This window comes from Channa argus, chromosome 14 (genome assembly GCF_033026475.1).
Source record: "Channa argus isolate prfri chromosome 14, Channa argus male v1.0, whole genome shotgun sequence".
Lineage (NCBI taxonomy): Eukaryota > Metazoa > Chordata > Actinopteri > Anabantiformes > Channidae > Channa > Channa argus.
Genome location: NC_090210.1, coordinates 14,101,202 through 14,127,200, shown reverse-complemented (window position 1 = coordinate 14,127,200; position 25,999 = coordinate 14,101,202). Strand labels below are relative to the sequence as shown.

The following is a 25,999-nucleotide window of genomic DNA, read 5'->3' as shown; positions in this document are numbered from 1 at the left end:
TTTTGAACATTGTCTTTTTGTAACAAACATCCTTTTTATTTACAATTTACACTGCATCCAAACTTTTGTGGAAAAGGGGTTCTATTCTTATTGTAATTGTTTAAAAAATGTCTGCAACTTGCCCTGTTCTGTTGAATTTGTTATTTTTTTTTTTTTTTTGGTTTGCTGATTTCTGACAGCGGACCTGAAACTCTGCTCTGTAGAATTCTCTTCTTTTTTTGTAAAAGAAACCTTCCCACAAAAAAAGCAGAACAGGATAAGAATGCAGTTCTTAACCTCTATGTTTTTTCCTCTATGCAGCCCAGTATATTTATGCTAATCAAGATTTTGCCATTAAAGTGGTATCATCTACATGTTATTAAACCACCATTATGGGTCAAACTTAAGGTTAAAATTGTGAGTCAAAATGCAAAAAAACGCCTATTAATATTAGAACTTATCTCTTGTCATTACGTTTTTATTTTTTATTGTTAGCAAATATCAAACACAGGATGGTTGTGTGCAAAATAAGTCTGGTGGTGAGTAAGTTGAAGAGGACCAAGGCAGAGCAGAGGACAGTGGTGGAAGTTGAAAAAGGAAGAATGTTGTGTAGTTTTCAGGGAGGAGATGAGACAGGCTCTGGGTGGTCAGGAAGTGCTTCCAGATGACTGGACCACTACAGCTAATGTGATCAGGGAGACAGGTAGGAGGGTACTCGGTGTGTCATTGGGAAAAAGGAAAGTGGACAAGGACACTTGGTGGTGGAAAAAGGAAGTTCAGGAGTATATACAGAGAAAGAGGTTAGCTAAGAAGAAGTGGGACACTGAGACAAATGAAGAGAGTAGACAGGAGTACAGGGAGATCCAGCGTAAGGTGAAGGTAGAGGTGGCAAAGGCCAAACAAAGAGCATATAAGGACTTGAATGCTTGTATGTTGGACACTAAGGAGAGGTGGATTTGTACAGGTTGGCCAGACAAAGACATAGAGATGGGAAGGATATGCAGCAGGTTATTGTGATTAAAGATAAGGATGGAAATGTATTGACAGGTGCTGATGGGAAGATGAAAGGAGTACTTTGAAGAGTTGATGAATATGGAAAATGGAGAGTATAAGAGGTGACTGGTGTGGAGCAGGAAGTAGCAAAGATTAGTAAGAGTGAAGTGAGGAGGGCGTGGAAGAGGATGAAGAGTGGAAAGGCAGTTTGTCCTGATGACATACCTGTGGAGGTATGGAAGTGTCTAGGAGAGGTGGCAGTAGAGTTTCTGACTAGTTTGTTTAAAAAGATCTTGGAGAGTGAAAGGATGCATGAGGACTGGAGGAGAAGTGTACTGGTGCCCATTTTTAAGAACAAGGGAGATGTGCAGAGCTGTGGCAACTACAGAGAAATAAAGCTAATGAGCCACACAATGAAGTTGTGGGAAAGAGTAGTGGAAGCTAGGCTAAGGGCAGAGATGAGCATTTGTGGAAAGGTGTCGAAAGAGGAGCTGTGGTATTGTATGAGGAAGTCTGGAGTGGCAGAGAAGTATGTTAGAGTGGTTCAGGACATTTATGAGAGCTGTAAGACTGTGGTGAGGTCTGCTGTAGGTGTGACAGAGGAGTTCAAGGTGGAGGTGGGTCTGCATCAAGGATCGGCTCTGAGCCCCTTCTTGTTTGCTCTGGTAATGGACAGGCTGGCAGATGAGGTTAGACAGGAATCTCCATGGACTATATTGTTTGCGGATGACATTGTGACTTGCAGTGAGAGCAGGGAGCAGGTGGAGGAAAATCTAGAGAGGTGGAGGTCTGCTCTGGAAAACAGAGGAATGAAGCTTAGCCACAGTAAGACAGCGGTGAGGTTACAGGGAGCAGAGGTGAAGAAGGTGCAGGACTTTAAGTACTTAGGGTTCAAAGCAACGGAGAGTGTGGAAAAGAGGTGAAGAGGGGAGTGTGAGCAGGTTGGAACGGGTGGAGAAAAGTCTCAGGTGTGTTGTGTGCTAAAAAAGGTATTTGCGAGAATGAAAGCAAAGGTGTTCAAGACAGTGAGACCAGCAATGTTGTTCGGCTTAGAGACAGCGGCACTGAAGAAAAGACACGAGGCAGAGCTGGAGGTAGCAGAGCTTAAGATGTTGAGGTTCTCTTTGGGAGTGACGAGGATGGACAGGATCTGGAATGAGTACATCAAAGGGACAGGTCTAGAGGAAGACCAAAAAAGGAGATTTATGGATGTAGTAAGAGAGGACATGAAGTTGGTGTGAGAGAAGAGGATGCAGAGGACAGGGTTAGATGGAGGCACATTATTCGCTCTGGCGACAAAGATAACAGCCGAAAGGAAGAGAAGATTGTTAGAAAATATCAATTATCAGAACCCTGAATAGCCTCTGTCCAGTCAGTTTGTGTCCAGTTCACATCAGTTTGTACTACCATAACCTGAGGCTCCCTGTTCTCTTCCAGGTCACTACTGACTAAATGACATTCGGTATCACATAATACATGTAAATTAATTTACCTTTAAGTGTTGTTGCCTTTTGAGCAAACAAATAAAGGTTCTCCACTTGTATGTGCACACAGACACACAATCATATTTAGGAAAAGTTTTGTGATTTCAACATTACTTACTCTCAAGATTGTGATTCTGATCATTTCTGTTGTGACTTGTTCCACATCTACTCATTCACACCAACTCCTTCACACCCACACACATCTGTTGTAACAAGCAATTACAGTAGCTGTAACTCACTGAGTCCATGCAGTCTGACACGTCTTCCTGAGAAGATGACAAGGAGAGTGCAAACTATCTAACTAATTAGAAATATGATATAAATAGCTATTATTAGTTTTCCACAATAACGCCCAAAAATGTTTACTGTTAACATTTACTGTTATTTATGTAGCAGCAAAGCTCAGGTAAACTTACGTGAGATGTAATCATCAATCAATGCAGGTTTAAAGAAAAAGGAAGAACTTACACTTAAAAAGAATCAAGATTTTATTAATTTCAGGGGGAAATTGCTCAAAGCTCCCCTCAAAGCGATACAACAGGCTGCGGTATCAAATACCACCCAACCAGGTATGGCCCTGCCCAGCCACCAAGGGCCAACTTGATCTCGGTCCTGAGCCCAACAGAGATTTAGATAGTTTTGGTTTTGTTGTACAAGAGGCGTTTAAGCCTAACACAAATAGTCTTTGTGTTAGGTTCTTACGAATAAATCCTCTTGTTTTCATTACGATTTGTATATTTATGTGGTCAGGTGAATAGCAGAGAAGCCTGTAAGACTGGATTTCTGTGTCCTGGGTTCAACTTTGGGTTGTCATGCTTTAGGTTGCCTAATAGATATAGTCACGTTTTTAGATAAGAGAGCTACACCATCCAAATTTGGAAGGATGCCTCAATCATACCAGGTCTTCCCCAAAACGATTTTCAATATTCTATGTAGCCTACATCTTTTGCTGGACTACATCTGGACAGCACATGGTTGAATGGCATGTCATCACATTCTGATTTGGCAAAGTTACACACCAATTCAACAGTCATATTAGTGACCTCTGACCTCTTTGCATAATTATGCATCACTAACTCCTGTAGAAATAAAAACCTTTAAGTATCTATGTTTATCATTGGCCATTGGCTTTTCTAAAAAAGAAGTTCAATAAATAAATAAATAAATATTTTTTCTGTAGTCTCAAAAGCCATCTGATATAATTGCAATGTGACATCATGACACTACAAACTCCCATGAGCACTACCTGACACAGACTAAGAATAGACACAGTCTATTCTTACTGGTCCATTGTGAAGCCTGTTGCCTGGCACGTTACTGTGACTGACAGCACTGGACACTATAACAAAACGTCCTCAAAACGTCCTCACGGAGAACCTGGTGACAATGTGAACTGGAGGAGACATGTAGTGATTAAACCTAAGGAATAAACTTGACAATAAATTAAAAACATGGAAATCTCTCACCAGGTTTGAGAAGTTGTTTGAAAAGAATGTGTTGAATTGGTACAATATTTTAGTACAACATGACTTTGTGTCTAGAGGCAAAACATTCTATAGTGAAATGCAGTTCCTGTTTGTTTTTTGCATGGAAAAAGTCCAATTTACAAAATTTATTTATTGAAAATTTATTTATTGATTTTTTTATTTGGGAAAATTATGTCTTATGAATAGACAATTACAAAGAGATTAGGTTTAAGAAAAAGAATTGGGTGTCATTTGAAAGGACATCAATCATCCTATATCAAAGCCTTGATTGTAAATTGTCCAATGACGCATGTGTATGATAAATATTCTTGATTATTCATTTAATTATAATTCATCAATTATAATTATAATTATTATTAAAAAATTGAAATAGACACTAAGATTGAATGGGTTAATGAATGAATGAATGGTATCAGGGAAATATGGTGGCCTTGGTAGAAGCCAAAATTTTGGACACGCAGATCAAAGAGCAAATTTTCTTTGCTGAGTCCAGTGTCCCATATCACTGGACAGCTAAAAGCATTCCAGCGTCATCATACTGAGTGACCTGCGGTCAATATTAGTTAACAGTTACATGTCCCTAGAGACTTCATTTATATTGGCTCATAAAAGTCTGACACTGATATCAAATATTGGCCTGGTGATGTTGTCTGATAGGCAAAATGGAAATAGTAATCTCGGTTTTATCCACTTCTTCACTGAAAGAAATGAGTGGGCGAATGTGTCCTTAACCTGGAGTTAACTTTAATAGGTGCATACTGTATGAATGCCAGGGGAGAGAGAGATAGACACAGACAGAGGAAGAGAGATAAAAAAAGGTTAAGAGAGCAAAGAAACGGAATGATAATCACTAAGCTGCAATAAGCAAACACATCCATATAATCGAATGTTCAGTCTGGCCTTGAAACTCCTGATAAACTGTTGTAACTCTAGTAATGCAGTGCAATGCTGCAAAACTGGATAGAATTATATTAATTATCATGCATGCATACATGCTGTAGTAACTAAACTCAGTGCTGTTTAGCTTAGAATAGTTTGCCTTAGTTTATCTACTTCATGTAACAGACAAATTATTCAGATTTGTAGCATACTGTGTCAGGGGACATCTGAAATCATAAAGCGAGACCTTAGTTCCAGGGACATGCTGATTACTGACTGGTTTGATTACTTTGGTTTTGATATATTCCAACTTCCAGGAATTCCATGTGAGCTTCAAAACACCACTGCAGTCACATGGCATTATGCTGAGAAGTCACTATGGTGGACAAAACTCAAAGTATCTCTATCACTTACTGTAAAATTTTGTCTATATCTTTTGTCTTTCAAATTGAAAACTTTAAAAAGGTTTGTGTGTAAAGTTAATAAAAATAGAATGCTGTATTGTATATGAAATCATATACAATATGAAATTGTAAAATTTCAATGTAAAGCTACAGATAATTTGAGAATTTTATCATCTATAGTACATATGATCTTAAAACGTTTATAGAATCGAAGAGAAATCTCTGTTTGCGAGGCACACAGCCAAAAACAAGTACTGAACAGTCATAATTTTTCGGGCCCTCAACATCATTCTTTAGGGAACTGCTTAAAGTAGATCAGCTGAAAAGAAATTAGAATTTGGTGGTCTGTCACCAGATTTTGTTGGACCAATTAGATTAAAAAATGTAAATAAAATGTCTGCCCAGTCTGATTTGGTGTTTTGTCCAAGGACATTTCAAAATATTTTGACATATCCATATTGGTATATAAACGATATGGTGACAAGGTATGGCTATCTGTTTTTTTTTTCATAACATAATTTTGATGTATGTATAATCATTTTCGAGTTATTATATACTATAATTTTCACTGATGGTTTTAATGAATTTAGGTAATTTGCCTATAGTGCCTGTATTGTGAGTGTTAGCTGCTCTTCTTTAATGCCTCATTGGACCTTTTTTTGACATTGTTGCACTCTAACTCATACTGTTACTCTGGTGAATGCATGGTTTTAACTAATATAGCTTCATTTTCATCGTGCACTTTTCCACAAGTCTAATGTGTTTATTTGTCCCAAACAGCAAATGAACCAGCTGTACTGTACATGTGCTTGGCCTTTCTGTGGACTCTCACATTCTCCACCCCCCACGCATTGTCCTCTTTTCTACACAGGTTTATGAATTAACATAGACATGGAACTTCTAATTCATTGTAATTCTTACATGTTTGCTCCCACATAATCAAATTACATTTAGTGTGCACATTTGGACAAGTTTTGATCATTTATTACTTTATGTTCTAATTTCTTACAATATCATGCTACTGACTTTGTAAACTAAAAGTTTTATAAAATTCTCAACTAACCAAGACAAAGATATGAAAAATGAAATTAATGAGTTTAAATGGACAAGGTTATCACTGCTGATGATGGGTAGTTAATGTAAATCCAGCACTTTGAACTAATTAAAGATGGTAAAACAAGGTTTAATAGTTCAGAAAGACAAAGACAAGTGTGCTATGCAGTCATGTGTCTGTTACAATTGACCCCTTGTGCTCTGTACTACATTTTCACAGACTATGGAGTCCAATCACACATGAACCTGTTGATGGTACTACATATATGCACAGACACTGAAGTGGACAAAAAAGGTAAACATAACCTAATCAAATTTGCCTAGCATGCCCAGCAAGTCTGCTTGCTATAAACAGTGCTTGGATTGAAAACGCAAAATGTATTCTGTTTAATTAATTAAACAGATTAATTCATTTTTCCATTAGAAGCTAGAAGATAGCAATTAAGTTTGTCTTCCCCCACTTCTCACTCATCTGAGATGGTATCCTCTGACTTCTGATTGAGTGACAACGGATTTGCGAAACACTGCCATAAAAAACTTGATCGGTTGTACTGTATGTCCTAAATGGTTGTCGTTACAGTTACAAATTTACCCTATATTACCTACCTTACTCATTTGTTTAATGGCAATGTATATTCTGCATGCAGGTAATCAGCTGCTCTGTTGACCTTGAACATTATCACCTTTATCTTTTACAGTCTTCCCAAATGATTAGAACTTTAATATGCTCTAATATGTGTGAGAGAGAGAGGAAAAAGAGAAAGACAGAGAGGAAGAATAGAAGTACTGCATAATAAATTTAACAACGTTGGCAGGACAGAATAGTCCTGCCAATCATTTATTTTACTGTAAGAAAATGTAATTACCAAAAGTTGACCTATTTACACAATATACATTTTTTTAAGTTTACTGTTTGTTAAACTTACTTCTTACTTTTCTTGGATCCAAAAACAATAATGCAAAATTTTGATGTCATCTACTTGAACAATTGATAAAATACAAAATACAGAGTATATTTGCATCTCTTCCTCACATCTAAACTGAACTTATCATCAAAACACACGACTGAAAAAATGCAGCCTAGAGCAACTGTGTGAGCTGAGGTGAGGTAAACATGAGGTGGTAGAGAGGTGTGTCATCAGCTTAACATCTGTGGCACCATCTGCACTTACTGGTTATAATTTAGCTACTGACAATCACTGATACAGCTGCTTTGGCTGGATCTACGTAATATGTCTGTGTAAGGGCGTGTGTGAGTGCTGAGGATAAAGTTATGTTAAGATAGTTGATCTATCCAGGGTGCAACCAACTGCTGGTCTCAGCCCCTCCACCACCCTTAGCAGTAAAATTGGTTTATAGACTCATCTCTTCTCTTTATAAAGTCTAACTGTAATATTTTTTGCATTAATAACAAATAAAATGCAAGTAAATGCAAATAAAAAAAGAGTTTTGTTTAGTTGAGGTTCTACTTTGATGCCTGTTTTTTCAATGTTTTCAATGTACATAAAAATCCTCACACTTCAACTTAAAAATAAATTGTACAATTATTCTAAGTTGGCACAGCCTCAGATTCAAGAGGACCCAAAGTGGATTCTGTCTTGGCTGTGTATCTGTGGACCATCTCTATCCTTGCTGGGTTTCTGGTAGTCTTCCCATTCAGCTTACATGCAATTTGTGAATTTGAAGAAGGCAGATGACTGAGTCTTATAGAGGGTTTTGCAGGAAAAAGGGGAGAGAAGTCTGGATTATCTTGCTGAACCACTGCACCAATCTGAATAAGCTGAAGATGATGGAGTTTTTATTGATATTGCACAAAGATGTTGTCAGTCTTGTTGTACAGCATGCCACAAATGAAATGTTAATATATGATGATCATTTACTTAGCTGTTCTTTTTGCTATCAATGAGCCCAAGTTGGAAATGTACACCATAAACCTTTAAACACGAAAAGGAATCAGTTATGTGCAGCACAGGATGGGAGTTTAAACTAGTGACTAGTTGTGTTCTTGAAAAGCACAGCCTGTAGTCCTGAGAACTTGATAATCATACCAGTCAATTTCATTGTGTTTGCTACACTCTTGTGGCTTCTGAGTGTCAAAGCCTGGCTCGAAGTAGGACAAATAGGAGAGGAGTCACAATCATTAAACTTTTGAGCAGAGCATAGCATAGGGAGACATCAAGAATAAGAGACCACCACCAAGTGTTTTGTCTTTTGATTTTGTGATTACCCTACTTTCATGGCCGTACACATGGTTTAAGAAATGCTAAGGTCCAAAAACTGCACTTATGAAAAAATATGTACTTTTTAAGATGTTTTATGGGCAAGATTTGGGTAACAATAGCTTTAAATGCATCTAAGCAGCAACTAGCATAGCTTATCTGTCAAACAGTAATTTGTTAGAATCTGCAATTACTCTCTCTCTGTGGTAATTAGGCCTGTTTGAATGTGATCAGGACTGCGAGTTTCTGTGTTGAACAGCACAGGGACATAATATTAATCCTCTCATGGACACGGTAGACAGCACCTACTCTTCCTCTCATCTGCACAACTCTCTAAATTCCCTCATCTTGACGCATATCTTTTTTTATATGAGGACAAACTCAATTTGTAATTGTAATTGATTGATGAGAACAATAACTGTCACAAACAAAACATGTATTAACCATGGAGCCTACAAAATGATTTTAGCTTTTCATTTGAGAAATTCCACTTTACCTTTGGAATACCTCAACCAGACACAAATCTGATCAGGAACTATTAATAAATTACTATTACTTAAAAGATAACTTATTTAACTTGGTGTATTTCCCTTAAAATTTCTAGTTTAAATTGTGAATTTTACTCCAAATGAAAAGAACAATTGCAACACTACTATGTCATTAATGGAAGTATTTTTGCAATTGTTATGTGCACCATTAGAGTTAAAGTAGGTATACATAATAAATTGGAAAAGAATACACCTATTGACCATATTGACTCACTCTGTACCCCACAGTTGCTCTAGTAATGCTCATGAAAAATTTTGATGTTTGTTGTCTGTAAAATACTACTCAAGAATTACATAAATCTCACCTATTTGACTTGCTAAAATTTGTAATAAGAAGGAAAATCTGAAAGTGAGGATTTTAATTGCATATTATGAAATTCTACAATGTCACAACGAATTGTTATAAGAATACTTACAGATGTAACCATTGAAAGTGTCTCTGCCCTGTAATTTTGTCACTCTTATGGCGATTGCTCATCTCTTGTCCCATGGCTTGGCATGTGATCGCAGTTTTTGGTAGGTAGCAAACTTTTCCCAAACATAAGGTTTCAAGGAAAATTAAAATGATGTAGTTAATCTGACTTTATTTAGCAATCCTACATATAATTATTGGTCAGAAATGATGAGACTTGAGACTATGTGCACTTTACTGTGATTTTTTTCTTCTTTCTTTCTCCTATAAAAGCAATATTAGGCTTATATACGATGTTGTGTCACTGTTTGTGATCACATCAATCTAATGATGTTCGGTTTTAATCACATGAGTCATTTTTAATTCCCAGGTAAATCTGGTTTTACCTGGGAATTACTGTAGCCTACTGGTGTTTATTAATCCTCATCAGGTCGAAGTTATTTTGATAATGCATGAAATATTCAGCTGGATGAGACTTGGTGGAATCAGGAAATATTTTCCGGCCCATGAAAAAAAAACACATCTCTCAGGTGTGAGACAATCCCATGCTTACCCTACCTCCCCCTGCCCAGCACCTTTGTAGAGAAGTTTGTTTCTGGGAATTTGCCATGAAACAAAGCAGAAACACTGACATACTGAGCTCATGATCCACACAGAACAGCGGGAACTTCGTTAAGGAGCCGGTGACACTGAAACCGGACAGGATTTTTAAAGTTATTTAATCGGTATTCAACTCGATCTCACCTGGAAGAGGCTCTGGACATTGACAGGAGGGGACTCCTCACCTCTACTGTTTCTGGTTAGTTACTAACACACGATGATTAAAACAGGAAGCTGATTGAGCTGGTAGTTTATTACCCAGAAATCATTCTGTAGAACAGCTTCAGTCAGTCAGCTTCAAGGACTGCAATCACAGAGCAGTCTCCATGTGCGTAACTCTTTGATTTGAGATTCTTATACACAGCGAGAATTACTAAGAACAGAAGCAACCCATTCTAAAAACATTGCATCCAGACTGACTGTGAGATCATGAAATAATCAAGAAGAAAGGCAATCACTGAGCAGTCTCCATGTGTACTTTAAGAACTGAAGTAACCGATTCTAAGAAACATTGCATTCGGTCTGATTCTGCACATCATAATGAAAGACAACATTGCTTCTGCCTGGGGTTGAACCAGGGGACCTTTTGCGTGTAAAGCAAATGTGATGACCACTACACTACAGAAACCGGCCACAAAAGCTTTAACTTTTACAGAGTAGCATCTAACCACAAAGTGGCGCATGGTCATGCAAGCTTAACTCTAAGGGGCTTTCGAACCCAAGGAACTATAGAACCCAAAAGTTCTTGAAATGCTGTTTCAACTCTAAGGGGCTTTCAAAACTCAGGAACTAAAGACCCTAAAACTTCTTGAAAGGCTGTTTCAAGGAAACATTTTAGGTCCCAATGCAAAAACTACAAATCATGAAAGTTCTGAGATCCAATCACAGAGCACTCTCCATTTGCGTAACTCTTTGAATTGAAATTGTCCTGCACAGTGTGGGTTTCAAAGAACTAAACCCAGTTTTGGAAACATTGCATCCAGACTGACTGTGCACGTCATAATGAACGACAACAGTGTTTTTGCCTGGGGTTGAACCAGGGACCTTTCGCGCATAAAGCAAATGTGATGACCACTACACTACAGAAACTGGCCACAAAAGCATTAACTTTTACAGAGTAGCATCTAACCACAAAGTGGTGCATGGTCATGCAAGGTTAACTCTAAGGGGCTTTCGAAACCCAGGAACAACAGACCCTAAAACTTCTTGAAAGGCTGTTTCAAGAACACATTTTAGGTCCCAATGCTGGAACTACCAACCATGAAAGTTCTGAGATCATGAAATAATCAAGAAAAAGCCAATCACTTAGCAGTCTCCATGTGTATAACTCTTTAATTTCAGATTCTTCTACACAGTGAGAATTTCTAAGAACTGAAGTAACCGATTCTAAGAAACATTGCATCCGGTCTGATTCTGCACATCATAATGAAAGACAACAGTGCTTCTGCCTGGGGTCGAACCAGGGACCTATTGCATGTAAAGCAAACGTGATGACCACTACACTACATAAACTGGCCACAAAAGTGTTAACTTTTACAGGGTAGCATCTAACCACAAAGTGGCGCATGGTCATGCAAGCTTAACTCTAAGGGGCTTTCGAACCCAAGGAACTATAGACCCTAAAAGTTCTTGATATGCTGTTTCAAGGAAACAAGAGACTGCACAGTTCAAGAAACATTGCATCCAGACTGACTGTGCACATCATAATGAACGACAACAGTGTTTCTGCCTGAGGTTGAACCAGGGACCTATTGCATGTAAAGCAAACGTGATGACCACTACACTACATAAACTGGCCACAAAAGTGTTAACTTTTACAGGGTAGCATCTAACCACATACTGGCGCATGGTCATGCAAGCTTAACTCTAAGGGACTTTCGAACCCCAGGAACTACAGACCCTAAAACTTCTTGAAAGGCTGTTTCACAAAAGCTTGAACTTTTACAGAGTAGCATCTAACCACAAAGTGGCGCATGGTCATGCAAGATTAACTCTAAGGGGCTTTTGAAACCCAGGAACAACAGACCCTAAAACTTCTTGAAAGGCTGTTTCAAGAACACATTTTAGGTCCCAATGCTGGAACTACCAACCATGAAAGTTCTGAGATTATGAAATAATCAAGAAGAAAGCCAATCACTGAGCAGTCTCCATGTGTATAACTCTTTGATTTGAAATTGTCCTGCACAGTGTGGGTTTCAAAGAACTAAACCCAATTTTAGAAACATTGCATCCAGACTGACTGTGCACGTCATAATGAACGACAACAGTGTTTCTGCCTGGGGTCGAACCAGGGACCTTTTGCATGTAAAGCAAATGTGATGACCACTACACTACAGAAACTGGCCACAAAAGCTAGAACTTTTACAAAGTAGCATCTACCACCAAATGAAAAGAACAATTGCAACACTACTATGTCATTAATGGAAGTATTTTTGCAATTGTTACGTGCACCATTAGAGTTAAAGTAGGTATACATAATAAATTGGAAAAGAATACACCTATTGACCATATTGACTCACTCTGTACCCCACAGTTGCTCTAGTAATGCTCATGAAAAATTTTGATGTTTGTTGTCTGTAAAATACTACTCAAGAATTACATAAATCTCACCTATTTGACTTGCTAAAATTTGTAATAAGAAGGAAAATCTGAAAGTGAGGATTTTAATTGCATATTATGAAATTCTACAATGTCACAACGAATTGTTATAAGAATACTTACAGATGTAACCATTGAAAGTGTCTCTGCCCTGTAATTTTGTCACTCTTATGGCGATTGCTCATCTCTTGTCCCATGGCTTGGCATGTGATCGCAGTTTTTGGTAGGTAGCAAACTTTTCCCAAACATAAGGTTTCAAGGAAAATTAAAATGATGTAGTTAATCTGACTTTATTTAGCAATCCTACATATAATTATTGGTCAGAAATGATGAGACTTGAGACTATGTGCACTTTACTGTGATTTTTTTCTTCTTTCTTTCTCCTATAAAAGCAATATTAGGCTTATATACGATGTTGTGTCACTGTTTGTGATCACATCAATCTAATGATGTTCGGTTTTAATCACATGAGTCATTTTTAATTCCCAGGTAAATCTGGTTTTACCTGGGAATTACTGTAGCCTACTGGTGTTTATTAATCCTCATCAGGTCGAAGTTATTTTGATAATGCATGAAATATTCAGCTGGATGAGACTTGGTGGAATCAGGAAATATTTTCCGGCCCATGAAAAAAAACACATCTCTCAGGTGTGAGACAATCCCATGCTTACCCTACCTCCCCCTGCCCAGCACCTTTGTAGAGAAGTTTGTTTCTGGGAATTTGCCATGAAACAAAGCAGAAACACTGACATACTGAGCTCATGATCCACACAGAACAGCGGGAACTTCGTTAAGGAGCCGGTGACACTGAAACCGGACAGGATTTTTAAAGTTATTTAATCGGTATTCAACTCGATCTCACCTGGAAGAGGCTCTGGACATTGACAGGAGGGGACTCCTCACCTCTACTGTTTCTGGTTAGTTACTAACACACGATGATTAAAACAGGAAGCTGATTGAGCTGGTAGTTTATTACCCAGAAATCATTCTGTAGAACAGCTTCAGTCAGTCAGCTTCAAGGACTGCAATCACAGAGCAGTCTCCATGTGCGTAACTCTTTGATTTGAGATTCTTATACACAGCGAGAATTACTAAGAACAGAAGCAACCCATTCTAAAAACATTGCATCCAGACTGACTGTGAGATCATGAAATAATCAAGAAGAAAGGCAATCACTGAGCAGTCTCCATGTGTATAAGTCTTTGATTTGAAATTGTCCTGCACAGTGTGGCTTTCAAAGAACTAAACCCAATTTTGGAAACTTTGCATCCAGACTGACTGTGCACGTCATAATGAACGACAACAGTGTTTCTGCCTGGGGTCGAACCAGGGACCTTTTGCGTGTAAAGTAAATGTGATGACCACTACACTACATAAACTGGCCACAAAAGCTTTAACTTTTACAGAGTAGCATCTAACCACAAAGTGGCGCATGGTCATGCAAGGTTAACTCTAAGGGGCTTTCGAAACCCAGGAACAACAGACCCTAAAACTTCTTGAAAGGCTGTTTCAAGAACACATTTTAGGTCCCAATGCTGGAACTACCAACCATGAAAGTTCTGAGATCATGAAATAATCAAGAAAAAACCAATCACTGAGCAGTCTCCATGTGTATAACTCTTTGATTTCAGATTCCTTTACACAGTGAAAATTTCTAAGAACTGAAGTAACCGATTCTAAGAAACATTGCATTCGGTCTGATTCTGCACATCATAATGAAAGACAACATTGCTTCTGCCTGGGGTTGAACCAGGGGACCTTTTGCGTGTAAAGCAAATGTGATGACCACTACACTACAGAAACCGGCCACAAAAGCTTTAACTTTTACAGAGTAGCATCTAACCACAAAGTGGCGCATGGTCATGCAAGCTTAACTCTAAGGGGCTTTCGAACCCAAGGAACTATAGAACCCAAAAGTTCTTGAAATGCTGTTTCAACTCTAAGGGGCTTTCAAAACTCAGGAACTAAAGACCCTAAAACTTCTTGAAAGGCTGTTTCAAGGAAACATTTTAGGTCCCAATGCAAAAACTACAAATCATGAAAGTTCTGAGATCCAATCACAGAGCACTCTCCATTTGCGTAACTCTTTGAATTGAAATTGTCCTGCACAGTGTGGGTTTCAAAGAACTAAACCCAGTTTTGGAAACATTGCATCCAGACTGACTGTGCACGTCATAATGAACGACAACAGTGTTTTTGCCTGGGGTTGAACCAGGGACCTTTCGCGCATAAAGCAAATGTGATGACCACTACACTACAGAAACTGGCCACAAAAGCATTAACTTTTACAGAGTAGCATCTAACCACAAAGTGGTGCATGGTCATGCAAGGTTAACTCTAAGGGGCTTTCGAAACCCAGGAACAACAGACCCTAAAACTTCTTGAAAGGCTGTTTCAAGAACACATTTTAGGTCCCAATGCTGGAACTACCAACCATGAAAGTTCTGAGATCATGAAATAATCAAGAAAAAGCCAATCACTTAGCAGTCTCCATGTGTATAACTCTTTAATTTCAGATTCTTCTACACAGTGAGAATTTCTAAGAACTGAAGTAACCGATTCTAAGAAACATTGCATCCGGTCTGATTCTGCACATCATAATGAAAGACAACAGTGCTTCTGCCTGGGGTCGAACCAGGGACCTATTGCATGTAAAGCAAACGTGATGACCACTACACTACATAAACTGGCCACAAAAGTGTTAACTTTTACAGGGTAGCATCTAACCACAAAGTGGCGCATGGTCATGCAAGCTTAACTCTAAGGGGCTTTCGAACCCAAGGAACTATAGACCCTAAAAGTTCTTGATATGCTGTTTCAAGGAAACAAGAGACTGCACAGTTCAAGAAACATTGCATCCAGACTGACTGTGCACATCATAATGAACGACAACAGTGTTTCTGCCTGAGGTTGAACCAGGGACCTATTGCATGTAAAGCAAACGTGATGACCACTACACTACATAAACTGGCCACAAAAGTGTTAACTTTTACAGGGTAGCATCTAACCACATACTGGCGCATGGTCATGCAAGCTTAACTCTAAGGGACTTTCGAACCCCAGGAACTACAGACCCTAAAACTTCTTGAAAGGCTGTTTCACAAAAGCTTGAACTTTTACAGAGTAGCATCTAACCACAAAGTGGCGCATGGTCATGCAAGATTAACTCTAAGGGGCTTTTGAAACCCAGGAACAACAGACCCTAAAACTTCTTGAAAGGCTGTTTCAAGAAAACATTTTAGGTCCCAATGCTGGAACTACCAACCATGAAAGTTCTGAGATTATGAAATAATCAAGAAGAAAGCCAATCACTGAGCAGTCTCCATGTGTATAACTCTTTGATTTGAAATTGTCCTGCACAGTGTGGGTTTCAAAGAACTAAACCCAATTTTAGAAACATTGCATCCAGACTGACTGTGCACGTCATAATGAACGACAACAGTGTTTCTGCCTGGGGTCGAACCAGGGACCTTTTGCATGTAAAGCAAATGTGATGACCACTACACTACAGAAACTGGCCACAAAAGCTAGAACTTTTACAAAGTAGCATCTACCACCAAATGAAAAGAACAATTGCAACACTACTATGTCATTAATGGAAGTATTTTTGCAATTGTTACGTGCACCATTAGAGTTAAAGTAGGTATACATAATAAATTGGAAAAGAATACACCTATTGACCATATTGACTCACTCTGTACCCCACAGTTGCTCTAGTAATGCTCATGAAAAATTTTGATGTTTGTTGTCTGTAAAATACTACTCAAGAATTACATAAATCTCACCTATTTGACTTGCTAAAATTTGTAATAAGAAGGAAAATCTGAAAGTGAGGATTTTAATTGCATATTATGAAATTCTACAATGTCACAACGAATTGTTATAAGAATACTTACAGATGTAACCATTGAAAGTGTCTCTGCCCTGTAATTTTGTCACTCTTATGGCGATTGCTCATCTCTTGTCCCATGGCTTGGCATGTGATCGCAGTTTTTGGTAGGTAGCAAACTTTTCCCAAACATAAGGTTTCAAGGAAAATTAAAATGATGTAGTTAATCTGACTTTATTTAGCAATCCTACATATAATTATTGGTCAGAAATGATGAGACTTGAGACTATGTGCACTTTACTGTGATTTTTTTCTTCTTTCTTTCTCCTATAAAAGCAATATTAGGCTTATATACGATGTTGTGTCACTGTTTGTGATCACATCAATCTAATGATGTTCGGTTTTAATCACATGAGTCATTTTTAATTCCCAGGTAAATCTGGTTTTACCTGGGAATTACTGTAGCCTACTGGTGTTTATTAATCCTCATCAGGTCGAAGTTATTTTGATAATGCATGAAATATTCAGCTGGATGAGACTTGGTGGAATCAGGAAATATTTTCCGGCCCATGAAAAAAAACACATCTCTCAGGTGTGAGACAATCCCATGCTTACCCTACCTCCCCCTGCCCAGCACCTTTGTAGAGAAGTTTGTTTCTGGGAATTTGCCATGAAACAAAGCAGAAACACTGACATACTGAGCTCATGATCCACACAGAACAGCGGGAACTTCGTTAAGGAGCCGGTGACACTGAAACCGGACAGGATTTTTAAAGTTATTTAATCGGTATTCAACTCAATCTCACCTGGAAGAGGCTCTGGACATTGACAGGAGGGGACTCCTCACCTCTACTGTTTCTGGTTAGTTACTAACACACGATGATTAAAACAGGCAGCTGATTGAGCTGGTAGTTTATTACCCAGAAATCATTCTGTAGAACAGCTTCAGTCAGTCAGCTTCAAGGACTGCAATCACAGAGCAGTCTCCATGTGCGTAACTCTTTGATTTGAGATTCTTATACACAGCGAGAATTACTAAGAACAGAAGCAACCCATTCTAAAAACATTGCATCCAGACTGACTGTGAGATCATGAAATAATCAAGAAGAAAGGCAATCACTGAGCAGTCTCCATGTGTATAAGTCTTTGATTTGAAATTGTCCTGCACAGTGTGGGTTTCAAAGAACTAAACCCAATTTTGGAAACTTTGCATCCAGACTGACTGTGCACGTCATAATGAACGACAACAGTGTTTCTGCCTGGGGTCGAACCAGGGACCTTTTGCGTGTAAAGTAAATGTGATGACCACTACACTACATAAACTGGCCACAAAAGCTTTAACTTTTACAGAGTAGCATCTAACCACAAAGTGGCGCATGGTCATGCAAGGTTAACTCTAAGGGGCTTTCGAAACCCAGGAACAACAGACCCTAAAACTTCTTGAAAGGCTGTTTCAAGAACACATTTTAGGTCCCAATGCTGGAACTACCAACCATGAAAGTTCTGAGATCATGAAATAATCAAGAAAAAACCAATCACTGAGCAGTCTCCATGTGTATAACTCTTTGATTTCAGATTCCTTTACACAGTGAAAATTTCTAAGAACTGAAGTAACCGATTCTAAGAAACATTGCATCCAGACTGACTGTGCACGTCATAATGAACGACAACAGTGTTTCTGCCTGGGGTTGAACCAGGGACCTTTTGCGTGTAAAGCAAACGTGATGACCACTGCACTACAGAAACTGGCCACAAAAGCTAGAACTTTTACAAAGTAGCATCTAACCACAAAGTGGCGCATCGTCATGCAAGGTTAACTCTAAGGGGCTTTCGAACCCAAGGAACTATAGAACCGAAAAGTTCTTGAAATGCTGTTTCAACTCTAAGGGGCTTTCAAAACCCAGGAACAACAGACCCCAAAACTTCTTGAAAGGCTGTTTCAAGAACACATTTTAGGTCCCAATGCTGGAACTACCAACCATGAAAGTTCTGAGATCATGAAATAATCCAGACGAAAGCCAATCACTGACCAGTCTCCATGTGTATAACTCTTTGATTTGAGATTCTTCTACACAGTGAGAATTTCTAAGAACTGAAGTAACCAATTCTAAGAAACATTGCATCCAGACTGATTGTGCACATCATAATGAAAGACAACAGTGCTTCTGCCTGGGGTCAAACCCGGGACCTTTTGCGTGTAAAGCAAACATGATGACCACTACACTACAGAAACTGGCCAGAAAAGCATTAACTTTTACAGAGTAGCATTTAACCACAAAGTGGCGCATGGAGAGGCAAGCTTAACTCTAAGGGGCTTTCGAACCCAAGGAACTATAGACCCCAAAAGTTCTTGAAATGCTGTTTCAAGGAAACATTTTAGGTCCCAATGCAGAAACTACAAATCATGAAAGTCCTGAGATCCAATCACAGAGCACTCTCCATGTGTGTAACTCTTTGATTTGAAATTGTCCTGCACAGTGTGGGTTTCAAGGAACTAAACACAATTTTAGAAATATTGCATCCAGACTGACTGTGCACGTCATAATGAACGACAACAGTGTTTCTGCCTGGGGTCGAACCAGGGACCTTTTGCATGTAAAGCAAACGTGATGACCACTACACTACAGAAACTGGCCACAAAAGCTTTAACTTTTACAGAGTAGCATCTAACCACAAAGTGGCGCATGGTCATGCAAGGTTAACTCTAAGGGGCTTTCGAACCCAAGGAACTATAGAACCCAAAAGTTCTTGAAAAGCTGTTTCAAGAACACATTTTAGGTCCCAATGCTGGAACTACCAACCATGAAAGTTCTGAGATTATGAAATAATCAAGAAGAAAGCCAATCACTGAGCAATCTCCATGTGTATAACTCTTTGATTTGAGATTCTTCTACACAGTGAGAATTTCTAAGAACTGAAGTAACCGATTCTAAGTAACTTTGCATCCGGTCTGATTCTGCACATCATAATGAAAGACAACAGTGCTTCTGCCTGGGGTCGAACCAGGGACCTTTTGCGTGTAAAGCAAACGTGATGACCACTAAACTACAGAAACTGGCCACAAAAGCTTTAACTTTTACAAAGTAGCATCTAACCACAAAGTGGCGCATGGTCATGCAAGCTTAACTCTAAGGGGCTTTCGAACCCCAGGAACTACAGACCCTAAAACTTCTTGAAAGGCTGTTTCAAGGAAACATTTTAGGTCCCAATGCAGAAACTACAAATCATGAAAGTTCTGAGCTCCAATCACAGAGCACTCTCCATGTGCGTAACTCTTTGATTTGAAATTGTCCTGCACAGTGTGGGTTTCAAAGAACTAAACACAATTTTAAAAAACATTGCATCCAGACTGACTGTGCACGTCATAAGGAATGACAACAGTGTTTCTGCCTGGGGTCAAACCAGGGACCTTTTGCGTGTAAAGCAAACGTGATGACCACTACACTACAGAAACTGGCCACAAAAGCTGTAACTTTTACAGAGTAACATCTAACCACAAAGTGGCGCATGGTCATGCAAGCTTAACTCTAAGGGGCTTTCGAACCCAAAGAACTATAGACCCCAAAAGTTCTTGAAATGCTGTTTCAAGGAAACAAGAGACTGCACAATTCAAGAAACATTGCATCCAGACTGACTGTGCACATCACAATGAACGACAACAGTGTTTCTGCCTGGGGTCGAACCAGGGACCTATTGCATGAAAAGCAAATGTGATGACCATTACACTACACAAACTGGCCACAAAAGCTTGGACTTTTACAAAGTAGCATCTAACCACAAAGTGGCGCATGGTCTTCCAAGGTTAACTCTAAGGGGCTTTTGAAACCCAGGAACAACAGACCCTAAAACTTCTTGAAAGGCTGTTTCAAGGAAACATTTTAGGTCCCAATGCAGAAACTACAAATCATGAAAGTTCTGAGATCCAATCACAGAGCACTCTCCATGTGCGTAACTCTTTGATTTGAAATTGTCCTGCACAGTGTGGGTTTCAAAGAACTAAACACAATTTTAAAAACCATTGCATCCAGGCTGACTGACTGTGCACGTCATAATGAACGACAACAGTGTTTCTGCCTGGGGTCGAACCAGGGACCTTTTGCATGTAAAGCAAACATGATGACCACTACACTACAGAAACTGGCCACAAAAGCTTTAACTTTTACAGAGTAGCATCTAACCACAAAGTGGCGCATGGTCATGCAAGGTTAACTCTAAGGGGCTTTCGAAACCCAGGAACAACAGACCCTAAAACTTCTTGAAATGCTGTTTCAAGAACACATTTTAGGTCCCAATGATGGAACTACCAACCATGAAAGTTTTGAGATCATGAAATAATCAAGAAGAAAGCCAATCACTGAGCAGTCTCCATGTGTATAACTCTTTGATTTGATATTCTTCTACACAGTGAGAATTTCTAAGAACTGAAGTAACCGATTCTAAGAAACATTGCATCCACACTGACTGTGCACATCATAATGAACGACAACAGTGCTTCTGCCTGGGGTCGAACGAGGGACCTTTTGCGTGTAAAGCAAACGTGATGACCACTACACCACATAAACTGGCCACAAAAGTGTTAACTTTTACAGGGTAGCATCTAACCACATACTGGCGCATGGTCATGCAAGCTTAACTCTAAGGGACTTTCGAACCACAGGAACTACAGACCCTAAAACTTCTTGAAAGGCTGTTTCACAAAAGCTTGAACTTTTACAGAGTAGCATCTAACCACAAAGTGGCGCATGGTCATGCAAGGTTAACTCTAAGGGGCTTTCAAACCCAAGGAACTATAGACCCCAAAAGTTCTTGAAATGCTGTTTCAAGGAAACATTTTAGGTCCCAATGCAGAAACTACAAATCATGAAAGTCCTGAGATCCAATCACAGAGAACTCTCCATGTGCGTAACTCTTTGTTTTGAAATTGTCCTGCACCGTGTGGGTTTCAAAAAACTAACCACAATTTTAGAAACATTGCATCCAGACTGACTGTGCACGTCATAATGAACGACAACAGTGTTTCTGCCTGGGGTCGAACCAAGGACCTTTTGCGTGTAAAACAAACATGATGACCACTACACTACAGAAACTGGCCACAAAAGCTTTAACTTTTACAGAGTAGCATCTAACCACAAAGTGGCGCATGGTCATGCAAGGTTAACTCTAAGGGGCTTTCGAACCCAAGGAACTATAGAACCCAAAAGTTCTTGAAAAGCTGTTTCAAGAACACATTTTAGGTCCCAATGCTGGAACTACCAACCATGAAAGTTCTGAGATTATGAAATAATCAAGAAGAAAGCCAATCACTGAGCAGTCTCCATGTGTATAACTCTTTGATTTGAGATTCTTCTACACAGTGAGAATTTCTAAGAACTGAAGTAACCGATTCTAAGTAACTTTGCATCCGGTCTGATTCTGCACATCATAATGAAAGACAACAGTGCTTCTGCCTGGGGTCGAACCAGGGACCTTTTGCATGTAAAGCAAACGTGATGACCACTAAACTACAGAAACTGGCCACAAAAGCTTTAACTTTTACAGAGTAGCATCTAACCACAAAGTGGCGCATGGTCATGCAAGCTTAACTCTAAGGGGCTTTCGAACCCCAGGAACTACAGACCCTAAAACTTCTTGAAAGGCTGTTTCAAGGAAACATTTTAGGTCCCAATGCAGAAACTACAAATCATGAAAGTTCTGAGCTCCAATCACAGAGCACTCTCCATGTGCGTAACTCTTTGATTTGAAATTGTCCTGCACAGTGTGGGTTTCAAAGAACTAAACACAATTTTAAAAAACATTGCATCCAGTCTGACTGTGCACGTCATAAGGAATGACAACAGTGTTTCAGCTCCAAGGGGCTTTCAAAACCCAGGAACAACAGACCCCAAAACTTCTTGAAAGGCTGTTTCAAGAACACATTTTAGGTCCCAATGATGGAACTACCAACCATGAAAGTTCTGAGATCATGAAATAATCAAGAAGGAAGCCAATCACTGAGCAGTCTCCATGTGTATAACTCTTTGATTTGATATTGTTCTACACAGTGAGAATTTCTAAGAACTTAAATAACCGATTCTAAGAAACATTGCATCCACACTGACTGTGCACATCATAATGAACAACAACAGTGTTTCTGCCTGGGGTCGAACCAGGGACCTTTTGCGTGTAAAGCAAACATGATGACCACTACACTACAGAAACTGGCCACAAAAGCTTTAACTTTTACAGAGTAGCATCTAACCACAAAGTGGCGCATGGTCATGTAAGGTTAACTCTAAGGGGCTTTCGAACCCAAGGAACTATAGAACCCAAAACTTCTTGAAATGCTGTTTCAGCTCCAAGGGGCTTTCAAAACCCAGGAACAACAGACCCCAAAACTTCTTGAAAGGCTGTTTCAAGAACACATTTTAGGTCCCAATGATGGAACTACCAACCATGAAAGTTCTGAGATCATGAAATAATCAAGAAGGAAGCCAATCACTGAGCAGTCTCCATGTGTATAACTCTTTGATTTGATATTGTTCTACACAGTGAGAATTTCTAAAAAGTTAAATAACCGATTCTAAGAAACATTGCATCCACACTGACTGTGCACATCATAATGAACAACAACAGTGTTTCTGCCTGGGGTCGAACCAGGGACCTTTTGCGTGTAAAGCAAACGTGATGACCACTACACTACAGAAACTGGCCACAAAAGCTTGGACTTTTACAGAGTAGCATCTAACCACAAAGTGGCGCATGGTCATGCAAGGTTAACTCTAAGGGGCTTTCGAAACCCAGGAACAACAGACCCTAAAACTTCTTGAAAGGCTGTTTCAAGAACACATTTTAGGTCCCAGTGCTGGAACTACCAACCATAAAAGTTCTGAGATCATGAAATAATCAAGAAGAAAGCCAATCACAGAGCACTCTCCATGTGCGTAACTCTTTGATTTGAAATTGTCCTGCACAGTGTGGGATACAAGGAACTAAACACAATTTTAGAAATATTGCATCCAGACTGACTGTGCACGTCATAATGAACGACAACAGTGTTTCTGCCTGGGGTCGAACCAGGGACCTTTTGCGTGTAAAGCAAACGTGATGACCACTACACTACAGAAACTGGCCACAAAAGCTTTAACTTTTACAGAGTAGCATCTAACCACAAAGTGGCGCATGGTCATGCAAGGTTAACTCTAAGGGGCTTTCGAACCCAAGGAACTATAGAACCCAAAAGTTCTTGAAATGCTGTTTCAACTCTAAGGGGCTTTCAAAACCCAGGAACAACAGACCCCAAAACTTCTTGAAAGGCTGTTTCAAGAACACAGTTTAGGTCCCAATGATGGAACTACCAACCATGAAAGTTCTGAGATCATGAAATAATCAAGAAGGAAGCCAATCACTGAGCAGTCTCCATGTGTATAACTCTTTGATTTGATATTCTTCTACACAGTGAGAATTTCTAAGAACTGAAATCACCGATTCTAAGAAACATTGCATCCACACTGACTGTGCACATCATAATGAACAACAACAGTGTTTCTGCCTGGGGTCGAACCAGGGACCTTTTGCGTGTAAAGCAAACGTGATGACCACTACACCACATAAACTGGCCACAAAAGTGTTAACTTTTACAGGGTAGCATCTAACCACATACTGGCGCATGGTCATGCAAGCTTAACTCTAAGGGACTTTCGAACCACAGGAACTACAGACCCTAAAACTTCTTGAAAGGCTGTTTCACAAAAGCTTGAACTTTTACAGAGTAGCATCTAACCACAAAGTGGCGCATGGTCATGCAAGGTTAACTCTAAGGGCCTTTTGAAACCCAGGAACAACAGACCCTAAAACTTCTTGAAAGGCTGTTTCAAGAACACATTTTAGGTCCCAATGCTGGAACTACCAACCATGAAAGTTCTGAGATTATGAAATAATCAAGAAGAAAGCCAATCACTGAGCAGCTTCCATGTGTATAACTCTTTGATTTGAGATTATTCTACACAGTGAGAATTTCTAAGAACTGAAGTAACCGATTCTAAGTAACTTTGCATCCGGTCTGATTCTGCACATCATAATGAAAGACAACAGTGCTTCTGCCTGGGGTCGAACCAGGGACCTTTTGCGTGTAAAGCAAACGTGATGACCACTACACTACAGAAACTGGCCACAAAAGCTTTAACTTTTACAGAGTAGCATCTAACCACAAAGTGGCGCATGGTCATACAAGCTTAACTCTAAGGGACTTTCGAACCCAAGGAACTATAGACCCTAAAACTTCTTGAAAGGCTGTTTCAAGAACACATTTTAGGTCCCAATGATGGAACTACCAACCATGAAAGTTCTGAGATCATGAAATAATCAAGAAGAAAGCCAATCACTGAGCAGTCTCCATGTGTATGACTCTTTGATTTGATATTCTTCTACACAGTGAGAATTTCTAAGAACTGAAGTAACCGATTCTAAGAAACATTGCATCCAGACTGATTGTGCACATCATAATGAAAGACAACAGTTTTTCTGCCTGGGGTCGAACCAGGGACCTTTTGCGTGTAAAGCAAACGTGATGACCACTACACTACAGAAACTGGCCACAAAAGCTTTAACTTTTACAGAGTAACATCTAACCACAAAGTGGCGCATGGTCATGCAAGTTTAACTCTAAGGGGCTTTCGAACCCAAAGAACTATAGACCCCAAAAGTTCTTGAAATGCTGTTTCTAGGAAACAACAGACTGCACAATTCAAGAAACATTGCATCCAGACTGACTGTGCACATCACAATGAACGACAACAGTGTTTCTGCCTGGGGTCGAACCAGGGACCTATTGCATGAAAAGCAAACGTGATGACCACTACACTACACAAACTGGCCACAAAAGCTTGGACTTTTACATAGTAGCATCTAACCACAAAGTGGCGCATGGTCATCCAAGGTTAACTCTAAGGGGCTTTTGAAACCCAGGAACAACAGACCCTAAAACTTCTTGAAAGGCTGTTTCAAGGAAACATTTTAGGTCCCAATGCAGAAACTACAAATCATGAAAGTTCTGAGATCCAATCACAGAGCACTCTCCATGTGCGTAACTCTTTGATTTGAAATTGTCCTGCACAGTGTGGGTTTCAAAGAACTAAACACAATTTTAAAAAACATTGCATCGAGGCTGACTGACTGTGCACGTCATAATGAACAACAACAGTGCTTCTGCCTGGGGTCAAACCAGGGACCTTTTGCGTGTAAAGCAAACGTGATGACCACTACACTACAGAAACTGGCCACAAAAGCTTTAACTTTTACAGAGTAGCATCTAACCACAAAGTGGCGCATGGTCATACAAGCTTAACTCTAAGGGACTTTCGAATCCAAGGAACTATAGACCCTAAAACTTCTTGAAAGGCTGTTTCAAGAACACATTTTAGGTCCCAATGATGGAACTACCAACCATGAAAGTTCTGAGATCATGAAATAATCAAGAAGAAAGCCAATCACTGAGCAGTCTCCATGTGTATAACTCTTTGATTTGATATTCTTCTAC

At 39.4% G+C, this 25,999-nt stretch overlaps 27 non-coding genes across 27 annotated transcripts; all 27 read right to left on the bottom strand.

The window, feature by feature from the left end:
• Positions 1–10,612: 10,612 nt before the first annotated feature.
• On the bottom strand, positions 10,613–10,686 carry trnav-uac (transfer RNA valine (anticodon UAC)). Its single transcript has one exon. It is a non-coding gene; the product is annotated as a tRNA-Val (tRNA).
• Positions 10,687–11,074: 388 nt separating this feature from the next.
• On the bottom strand, positions 11,075–11,147 carry trnai-uau (transfer RNA isoleucine (anticodon UAU)). Its single transcript has one exon. It is a non-coding gene; the product is annotated as a tRNA-Ile (tRNA).
• Positions 11,148–11,497: 350 nt separating this feature from the next.
• Positions 11,498–11,570, bottom strand: trnav-uac (transfer RNA valine (anticodon UAC)). The gene has a single exon. It is a non-coding gene; the product is annotated as a tRNA-Val (tRNA).
• A 755-nt stretch (positions 11,571–12,325) lies between these two features.
• Positions 12,326–12,398, bottom strand: trnav-uac (transfer RNA valine (anticodon UAC)). Its single transcript has one exon. It is a non-coding gene; the product is annotated as a tRNA-Val (tRNA).
• Positions 12,399–13,962: 1,564 nt separating this feature from the next.
• Positions 13,963–14,035, bottom strand: trnav-uac (transfer RNA valine (anticodon UAC)). Its single transcript has one exon. It is a non-coding gene; the product is annotated as a tRNA-Val (tRNA).
• Positions 14,036–14,385: 350 nt separating this feature from the next.
• Positions 14,386–14,459, bottom strand: trnav-uac (transfer RNA valine (anticodon UAC)). Its single transcript has one exon. It is a non-coding gene; the product is annotated as a tRNA-Val (tRNA).
• A 388-nt stretch (positions 14,460–14,847) lies between these two features.
• Positions 14,848–14,920, bottom strand: trnai-uau (transfer RNA isoleucine (anticodon UAU)). Its single transcript has one exon. It is a non-coding gene; the product is annotated as a tRNA-Ile (tRNA).
• Positions 14,921–15,270: 350 nt separating this feature from the next.
• trnav-uac (transfer RNA valine (anticodon UAC)) lies at positions 15,271–15,343 on the bottom strand. The gene has a single exon. It is a non-coding gene; the product is annotated as a tRNA-Val (tRNA).
• A 755-nt stretch (positions 15,344–16,098) lies between these two features.
• Positions 16,099–16,171, bottom strand: trnav-uac (transfer RNA valine (anticodon UAC)). Its single transcript has one exon. It is a non-coding gene; the product is annotated as a tRNA-Val (tRNA).
• Positions 16,172–17,735: 1,564 nt separating this feature from the next.
• On the bottom strand, positions 17,736–17,808 carry trnav-uac (transfer RNA valine (anticodon UAC)). The gene has a single exon. It is a non-coding gene; the product is annotated as a tRNA-Val (tRNA).
• Positions 17,809–18,158: 350 nt separating this feature from the next.
• On the bottom strand, positions 18,159–18,231 carry trnav-uac (transfer RNA valine (anticodon UAC)). The gene has a single exon. It is a non-coding gene; the product is annotated as a tRNA-Val (tRNA).
• A 414-nt stretch (positions 18,232–18,645) lies between these two features.
• On the bottom strand, positions 18,646–18,718 carry trnav-uac (transfer RNA valine (anticodon UAC)). The gene has a single exon. It is a non-coding gene; the product is annotated as a tRNA-Val (tRNA).
• Positions 18,719–19,043: 325 nt separating this feature from the next.
• On the bottom strand, positions 19,044–19,116 carry trnav-uac (transfer RNA valine (anticodon UAC)). Its single transcript has one exon. It is a non-coding gene; the product is annotated as a tRNA-Val (tRNA).
• A 351-nt stretch (positions 19,117–19,467) lies between these two features.
• On the bottom strand, positions 19,468–19,540 carry trnav-uac (transfer RNA valine (anticodon UAC)). The gene has a single exon. It is a non-coding gene; the product is annotated as a tRNA-Val (tRNA).
• A 326-nt stretch (positions 19,541–19,866) lies between these two features.
• On the bottom strand, positions 19,867–19,939 carry trnav-uac (transfer RNA valine (anticodon UAC)). Its single transcript has one exon. It is a non-coding gene; the product is annotated as a tRNA-Val (tRNA).
• Positions 19,940–20,147: 208 nt separating this feature from the next.
• Positions 20,148–20,220, bottom strand: trnae-uuc (transfer RNA glutamic acid (anticodon UUC)). Its single transcript has one exon. It is a non-coding gene; the product is annotated as a tRNA-Glu (tRNA).
• A 330-nt stretch (positions 20,221–20,550) lies between these two features.
• trnav-uac (transfer RNA valine (anticodon UAC)) lies at positions 20,551–20,623 on the bottom strand. Its single transcript has one exon. It is a non-coding gene; the product is annotated as a tRNA-Val (tRNA).
• Positions 20,624–21,499: 876 nt separating this feature from the next.
• On the bottom strand, positions 21,500–21,572 carry trnav-uac (transfer RNA valine (anticodon UAC)). Its single transcript has one exon. It is a non-coding gene; the product is annotated as a tRNA-Val (tRNA).
• Positions 21,573–21,923: 351 nt separating this feature from the next.
• On the bottom strand, positions 21,924–21,996 carry trnav-uac (transfer RNA valine (anticodon UAC)). The gene has a single exon. It is a non-coding gene; the product is annotated as a tRNA-Val (tRNA).
• Positions 21,997–22,610: 614 nt separating this feature from the next.
• trnav-uac (transfer RNA valine (anticodon UAC)) lies at positions 22,611–22,683 on the bottom strand. Its single transcript has one exon. It is a non-coding gene; the product is annotated as a tRNA-Val (tRNA).
• Positions 22,684–23,097: 414 nt separating this feature from the next.
• On the bottom strand, positions 23,098–23,170 carry trnav-uac (transfer RNA valine (anticodon UAC)). The gene has a single exon. It is a non-coding gene; the product is annotated as a tRNA-Val (tRNA).
• A 347-nt stretch (positions 23,171–23,517) lies between these two features.
• On the bottom strand, positions 23,518–23,590 carry trnav-uac (transfer RNA valine (anticodon UAC)). Its single transcript has one exon. It is a non-coding gene; the product is annotated as a tRNA-Val (tRNA).
• Positions 23,591–24,004: 414 nt separating this feature from the next.
• trnav-uac (transfer RNA valine (anticodon UAC)) lies at positions 24,005–24,077 on the bottom strand. Its single transcript has one exon. It is a non-coding gene; the product is annotated as a tRNA-Val (tRNA).
• A 478-nt stretch (positions 24,078–24,555) lies between these two features.
• On the bottom strand, positions 24,556–24,628 carry trnav-uac (transfer RNA valine (anticodon UAC)). The gene has a single exon. It is a non-coding gene; the product is annotated as a tRNA-Val (tRNA).
• Positions 24,629–24,979: 351 nt separating this feature from the next.
• trnav-uac (transfer RNA valine (anticodon UAC)) lies at positions 24,980–25,052 on the bottom strand. Its single transcript has one exon. It is a non-coding gene; the product is annotated as a tRNA-Val (tRNA).
• A 208-nt stretch (positions 25,053–25,260) lies between these two features.
• Positions 25,261–25,333, bottom strand: trnae-uuc (transfer RNA glutamic acid (anticodon UUC)). Its single transcript has one exon. It is a non-coding gene; the product is annotated as a tRNA-Glu (tRNA).
• A 330-nt stretch (positions 25,334–25,663) lies between these two features.
• On the bottom strand, positions 25,664–25,736 carry trnav-uac (transfer RNA valine (anticodon UAC)). The gene has a single exon. It is a non-coding gene; the product is annotated as a tRNA-Val (tRNA).
• Positions 25,737–25,999: the final 263 nt, after the last annotated feature.